Source organism: Manis pentadactyla, chromosome 13 (assembly GCF_030020395.1).
Source record: "Manis pentadactyla isolate mManPen7 chromosome 13, mManPen7.hap1, whole genome shotgun sequence".
NCBI lineage: Eukaryota > Metazoa > Chordata > Mammalia > Pholidota > Manidae > Manis > Manis pentadactyla.
In genome coordinates, this window is record NC_080031.1 from 23,045,663 (window position 1) to 23,053,426 (window position 7,764).

Consider the following 7,764-nt stretch of genomic DNA (forward strand, 5'->3'; position numbering starts at 1 on the left):
ATACAGGGAATATATAACAGCTCTAGGAGCTAAAGCATTCTGATGTCAGTCTTCCAAAACACAGTGAAACCTGAGCCCAGTATGTTGGAATGGCAAGAAGGTGAGGGCAGGATGTGAAAGAGAAAAATCACCGGCTTAAAAAACAGAAGACCTGTTCTTATACTCTTGGGAAAAGCTTTTCCTGTCTCTAGGACTCATTATTTTCTTTTTAAATAAAAGAGATAAGGGATTAGGAGAAGGATTACCTCTAAAATGCCCACTTTAATTGTAACATCCCACTAATGTGCTCCTGCTGAGTCAAATCTCTCCTTGTAGTCTGTAGGCAGCAGTCCCTACTACTGTAAATGAGTATAAGAAAAAAACTAAAGAAAATTAAAGAAACAAAGACATCCATGAGGAATAGTTCACTCTGAGTCAATCTACAGGGTAAGCACAATTAGGTGAAATGCATGGTTGGGAAACTGTATTTCCCTAACTTAATACAGCTTAACTCAATACATTGAGCCATTTGCTTCTTTTACTAACATAACCTGATTTCCAGCTGTGGATTCCAGAGACACTCATTCCAACCAAGCAAATATATCTTTCCTATATGAAATGACACTTAAACTAATGATACATTCATCCTTCACATCCCGCAAGCTGGGCTTTATTTTCCTTTAACAAACAAACATATCACTGATTATCTCTCTTCCATTGTTTCATTGTCTTTTCCACAATCTGATCATTCAACTTACTGCCTATTCCTGGGATGTGTTTATAGCTATGGAATGTGTCTGTTTATATACACAAATTATGTTAAGGACAGTGCATACTTAGTGCTTTAAAATAAACACTGCTTATGTTGATTTTGATGTAGTCACATTAAAGATAAAGGTCAAAGACAGCAAGACATCTGGACTAGAAGTTATAATTAAGAAACCCTTGCCCTGGAATCACACAAATATTTGTTTATTGATCCAGCTTTGACGCACACTGGATCTCTATGGGGCTGCACTTGCTCAATCGTAAAATGATGACTGTGTCAGTGCTACTCAAACTTGTCTCATCATGAAGGATTTTTGAAGCATAACAGTATCTATTCTACGACTTTCTGATTCAGTAGGGCAGCATTAAAGTATATAGAAATCTCTGTGTTTTTAACAGACTCCTCTGATAAATTTTATATAAGCAGTGGCACATCCGGGAACTCAGATCTGGGGATAGTGGGATTAGATACTTGATGTTCATGGAGTACAAGGGGACTATGAGCCCATGAAACCTAAAGAGCCCTACCACTGATGTATAGCCCCATCTGTTCTGCTAACTGACACAGAGGAAAGGCACCCTGACCTGACTTTGTAAAATAATGGAATAGATAGATGTTACCCACTTGATAATCATTCTCCACAATACACTTTTTTTTATGTCTTTGCATTAAAGTCTTGACTATCAAGGGGTATTAGTGCTATAGAAGGTCTACAGTCCCTAAGAAGGTAAAAGCTGACAGATTCATTCATCTCAAAGAGCAAGAAGTAGAATATATGAAGTAGTACCCAAGGTTCCTCCAGGGACTGTGTAAACATATTCCTGTTCACAAAGCTCCTTAGAACAATCCCAGTCAGAGGAGCAGAGAACCTCCCCCTGGTTCCTTCGCGGGAGGTGACCAAGAATTGGGAGAAGTCAAAATTCACCCAGTTCAGGACGTGAGTCTGTGGTGACTCTGTCAACACCACCACTTCATGTCATAGGTGTGAGATCACCAAATTGACTGACAGCCATATAGTTTTGCATTTTTTACTTTTACTACCTTACTGTTACAAGATGACAGACTTGGAATAGAGCCTCCTGGATGAAAATAAACGGCAACCCTCTTCATTTTCCAAATGAATGAATTAACTTAATTCAGTGTGGAAGCAATGTCTCTAAATTCTAAACAGTGGTTTTACATTTGTCCATTGAGTAGCAACTACATATTTCAATCATGCTTCCATGCACTGCTCAATTGACTCTATAAAATTAGCTTCCACAATCCTCCATATGCCCCCTTTTCTCATTTAAACATATCCAGGAGATTAAAACATTTACCACCTGTCAGAGTCTCCAGAAGTTCATCATTTTTATGGGACCTGTGTGGGAACCCCTCAGTTTTACAGCATCCTGGTGTGTCCACTTCTTTCACGGAGATCAGTTGGTTCTGTTTCATTATGAGCTATGATGTAAGTTTATCACTTGATTCAGTTCATCAAAATACTGTTTACATTTTAGTGTAAAAACACAAAACACAATGTAGAGAGAGAGAGATGATGATGAGTTTGCATAACAGTCAATCTTTGGTCAAACATCACAATATCAGCAAAGACTAAGATAACATTGACACATTATACATGAGAATAATAGAAGCTGCATGGCATATTACTGAGCCCTCTCTGAGGTCTGGAATTAAGGCCAATCAAGCCCAGTGTACATAGGCTGACACCAGCTACCCACGGACACATGAGTGAGAATTAAATGATATTGTATAAGCCACAAGAGGTAAGATGGCTTGTTATAAGGCACTATTGATCTCGCTGACCCAAGAACAGGAAGGTCAGGTTACAGAAGTGAGGATTCTGAGGCATATTCTTTTTTTCAATGATTTATTTTTTTTTTTTATTTTGGTATAATTAATATAAAATCACCTGAGCAACATTGTGGTTACCAGATTTCCCCCAGTATCAAGTCCCCACCACATACCCCATTACAGTCACTGTCCATCAGCATATTAAGAGGCAATTGAATCCTACTTGCCTTTTCTGTGCTGTACTGCCTTCCCCGCTGAGATACATTCTTAAATGATAAAACTTCCAATATCTTTAGTGCACGTTACTTGTAATGGAACAGTGTAAAAGGTGAAGCTAGAGAAAGTGTACATGAGAGACAGCACATAACCTTCATTATACACACAAATGTCAAAGCATCAATACCTAACTATGCAGCCATCCTGTCTCCCACTATTTTGTCCATGGAGAACACATAGGAAGGGAGGCGCAGAATGTTACCCATGCCTGGGAGGATTCCTTTTACTCCTCCTTTGTTGATAAATTATAAGAAGAGAGTTTACAGAAGATAAATGTGAGGCATGTTCAAAGAGACTTCTGAAAGACCCATCTTCTTTTGGGAGAAACCACATAGTAAACATGACACAATAAGCACATTTAATTCATTACCAAAAAATGTGGCTTACATACACAGCAGTAATTGCACAATTAGACATCAGCCTAAACAGCTCTAGACATTCCTGTTCAATTTCATCTTCCAGAAGCAGACAATCCTACCAGGAGGTATTGGCCACCAGGCCAACATCAAATACAACCATGACTTGATCTGCTATTGTCTTTCTTATCTCGTTTTCAGTGTACTTCATTATTTTCCTGCCTCTCCTTAGGTTCTAAGTTCCTTAATTTTCTAGGCAGTACACTGTTAGGGTCATTTTGGAAGAGGAAAAATACTGCTGAAAACTTCATCAACCTTGGCTAATTTCTGTAAATGCACTGTCCACCTTAAAACTTGGATTCTTGTCACCAGTAATACTCGATGTGCACGCATTTCAGTTTCTTAGTGGTGTGGTCAAGTGGATGGAGCACCAGAAAAATATCAGCTCTGTGTGTCTCATATGTGAAAAGTTGGTGAAAACCCTCTCTAGGCCTCAGTTCTCAGGTGTCCTTTTCCTTAAGTATTTTTGTACAAATAAGGGAACTTCTTAATGTACCAAAGATGATCCCAGCTTATAAACCAGTTTTCAGTTTGAATGGTGGAAGAAAACCTCAAAATATGCCTTCTGCATAAAGTGCATTGAGTATTAATTAAATGCAGCCAGAATGCCCTTGTCTTTAGCTGTGTGTTTCCGTGAGCTCAGGTCCTTTCATAGGGTGGGATCTTTTCTAGGTTACCTATTTACAAAAAGCATCAGTTTGTATACTCATGAAGAATTTAAAATGAAGTTATAAGTACAGTCATGGAATTACATTTACAGAATTTTAAAAGGGTGTTCATCATCCAATCTGAAACTTCTAATTCCTGGACTATACTACCAATAGGTTACTAAGAATTCTTCATAATGGTTTCTCTAAGTATAGCATAGGCAGTCTAATGGCATGTGCTGCATTATTTTAGAATTAAGATTTGTTGTTGCAAGTGTTAAAATTGACAACAACACTTATAAATTTTTGCATTGCTTTATTTTTTTATTGCAATGGAAATCTCAGGAAAATAGAGGGCTTAGCACCTCTTTTTATCTGGAGAGGTGTCTCAGTCAAGGTATCTGTGTCCTAAAGCAGAGTACAATTGCACAGTTATGCAGTGTTTACAATATCCTCTGATAAAAGTGCTTTATTACCCACTCTACCTGTGATCATGAAGCACAGAATGTTCCAGAATGCCAGACCTAAGTGGCAGAAGGTCAGAGCTGGAAGGGACCTGCAGGTTGTCTGGTCCCCTCCCCTTGGCTTCAGCCTCAGGGCAGTAGCATAACAGGAAAAGCATGGCTGAGAGAGCTTCCTCTTCAAGGCTTGCAACCTTGTTTGATAGAACCGCCCACCCCCACCCACTAGCCTTCATGAAACTGGCTTTATTGTTCTCATTGACAACTCTGAGGATAGAACAGATCCAGCAAAGGGCTGGACAACCAGCGGTTTATTTCTCTTCAAACAGTCTGTGTCGGCACCACACTCTCCTCACGGCATTCTTCATGTCTGTGTTTCTCAGTGTGTAGATGAGAGGGTTGAACATGGGGGCAATAATGGTGTAAAATAGGGCAAAAGTCTTGTCATTACTGAGAGAATCAGCCATGGGAGCATAGGTGAAGATGAGGGGCAGGAAGAACATGAACACGACAGTGACGTGAGACCCGCAGGTAGAGAGGGCTTTGCGGCGGCCCTCGGACGAGCGGGTCCTCAGTGTGGACAGGACGATGATGTAGGAAATCACCAAGGCAACAAAGGTCAAAATGGACAGCACCCCCGTGGTGGCGATGATCACAATAACCAGAAGGCTAGTGTCGGTGCAGGCCAGCTTCAGCAAGGGGAATATGCCACATAAATAGTGGTCTATCTGATTGGGGCCACAGAAGGGAAGCACCGTGATGACCAATACATGCAGGATTGAGTGGATAAATGCCGCGAGAATGGAGGCCACCACAAGGGCATAGCACACCCGTGTGCTCATGATGGCCGTATAGCGGAGGGGTCTGCAGATGGCTGCATAGCGGTCGTAGGCCATGGCCACCAAGATGAAGATCCCCGTGGCACCAAAAAAGTGGGCGTAAAACATCTGGGACATGCAGCTGTTTTAGGAGATGGTTTTCCTCTGAGCCAGCGAGTCTGTGATGAGTTTGGGGTTCACCGTAGAGGTGAAGTAGACATCCATGAAGGACAGGCAGCTGAGGAAAAAGTACATGGGCTGCTCCCTGAGGCAGCTGCCCCTGATGGTGAAAAGAATGAGCAGGTTTCCTGAGAGAATTGCAATATAGCAAAGTGAGAAAAGCACAAAGTAGTCAACCTCTGCATCCTCATCTCTAGAGAGTCCCAGAAGGATAAATTCTGTGATGTTCTCATGTCCCATTGCTTCTGCGGCTTGATCATTTAGAAGTTAAACATTCAACTTTTAAAAATTATTGGTTTTTTAAAGTCATTCATTTATTCACTAAATATAATTATTATTTATGATACAATCACTATAATTAGTGCTATTGGTACAGCACGGTACAGAGTAGGTACACTTGCTACCCACAAGTAGAGTACAATTCATTAAAGAAGCCATATAGTCAGAGAAATAGTGCATATAACACCAGTTAATTGAAATTTTGATCAATCCCAAAGGCTCAGACTTACCACGTGCAACAGAATGAAAACTTAAAAGGTTAAACATGTGTTTCAGGTAATTTTGTGATGCAATTTCAGTATTACACTTCGGAGTGATTTTTGATTCTTTGGCTTGTATAAAACAGGAGTGCATTTCTCTGTTCTCCAAGGCCAGGAAGATCACTATTATTCTCAGTCTTTCCCAGTGACTAAATCTCGGCTGAATCCTGAAAGTCCCATAATGTCATCAGGGTTCAATGAGCTCATAATTTTAAATACTGAACCTCTGGGTGACAATTTCAGAAAGTGGCTTCAGATCCTTTTCATGAACATTTTTTTTTTAACTAGTGGAGAGAAAGACCAACAATCAGATAATTGGGGAAAGGGTTGCTCCATTGTATGGGCTTCTGGGACATTTATGGTTTCCAGGAATTGATGTTACTTCCCAGTTCACTTTCCAGTCTAACCCAGGAGTTCCCCTTATTTTTTGCCCTTTAATCACACTTTCTGGCACTCCTTTTCAGTACTGCATCCTTGGAGTGCAAATTGTACCTACAGATTCTTTTTCACTTGCTCCATTTCAACACCTTGCATCTCATTGAATTGCACAACTTTTTTCTTGCCAGGCTTACTACACACTCATGGGCTCGTGTCCTGGAATATTTTACTTTAAAAGAACATGTCTCTTTGGTGCAAAATGTTACACTACATCTCTTACTTTCTTTTGGCAACTTAATCTAAAATGTATCACAAAACTAGGATCACAAAACTCAAGGCTCAGTTTTATAAAAAATAAACCCTACACCTTGATGAAATTTGGCAACCTCCTTGTGAAAGTTTATGATAGCCACTGAACAATTGGCTTCATTTCATATTCTTTTGAAATTGTCTTAGAAAAATGGCCACTTAGCATACATTTAATAGGATAATTAAGGAGTTCATGGACTTTTGATTTGAGTTCAATCCATGAACCTCAAGTCAACACCTTGTGGTCTAATTTCTTGCAAAATCTCTGGAAATATCAGTGTCACACAAACAAGATGTCAACTGCAATTTCTCTGAGCTTTGTTGTGATTTCTTTAAAATAAAGAGTTAAAGATACTTTTCACTGTGCATTACCTATTCTTTCCTTAAAATAGAATTCCCTCATTAAGTGTAAAATTGTATTAAAATATATAGAAAGATTGAAACAAGTAAAAAGATATACCATGTTTATGGTTAAGGAGGATCAATATAAAAAAGATGTCAATTCTTCCCAAATTAATCAATACATTCAAAAGTAAAACAAATATTCAGACTAAAGTTTTCAGGTATTTTTGAAAAACTGATTCCAAAATTCAGAAACAGTTAAAATCCAGAAGAGTTAAGCCAACTATTTAACAGGAAAAACAAAGAGGACATACATCCATTTTCAGAATCGAAAAGTATATCATGAAGTTTTGGCAATTAAAAAGTTGGTGATAAAGAGAGATTGCTTGTCTTGAGGACAGTCAATAAATAAATACATAAATATATTGGAATTTATTCTGTGTTTAAGCTTAAATTTTAAACTGTGAAATAGTGGAGTTTCTAGTAACTGGTATTAGGACGTGACATCTTCTTCTGGAGGAAAAAAATACTGCTTACAAAAGCACAAAACTTTATATTTCACATGGTTAAAAGATACAAGTGTATCAAACAAAACTAGAAAAGAAATTGAGAAATAAGTAGAATGGGTTTGTATCTAAAGCAGGAGCATTTTAAAACAAAGCATAAAAAATAAATTCATAAAAAAACACTTAAAATTAATGTTTTACTAAATTCCGTAAGAACAAATATTTTAAAAGTGAAAATTGGAGTATTTGTAAATCCTGCAAATGAATGATACACAGGTAAGGAACTCAGTATTCTAAGAGCAAAATATTTGAGTAAGCAATACACAGGAAGGAAATTACAAATGGTCAAA

At 38.5% G+C, this 7,764-nt stretch overlaps 1 pseudogene; it reads right to left on the minus strand.

Moving 5' to 3' along the window:
- Positions 1-4,653: 4,653 nt before the first annotated feature.
- LOC118933722 (olfactory receptor 4P4-like) lies at positions 4,654-5,580 on the minus strand (annotated as a pseudogene).
- Between the last annotated feature and the right edge of the window lie 2,184 nt (positions 5,581-7,764).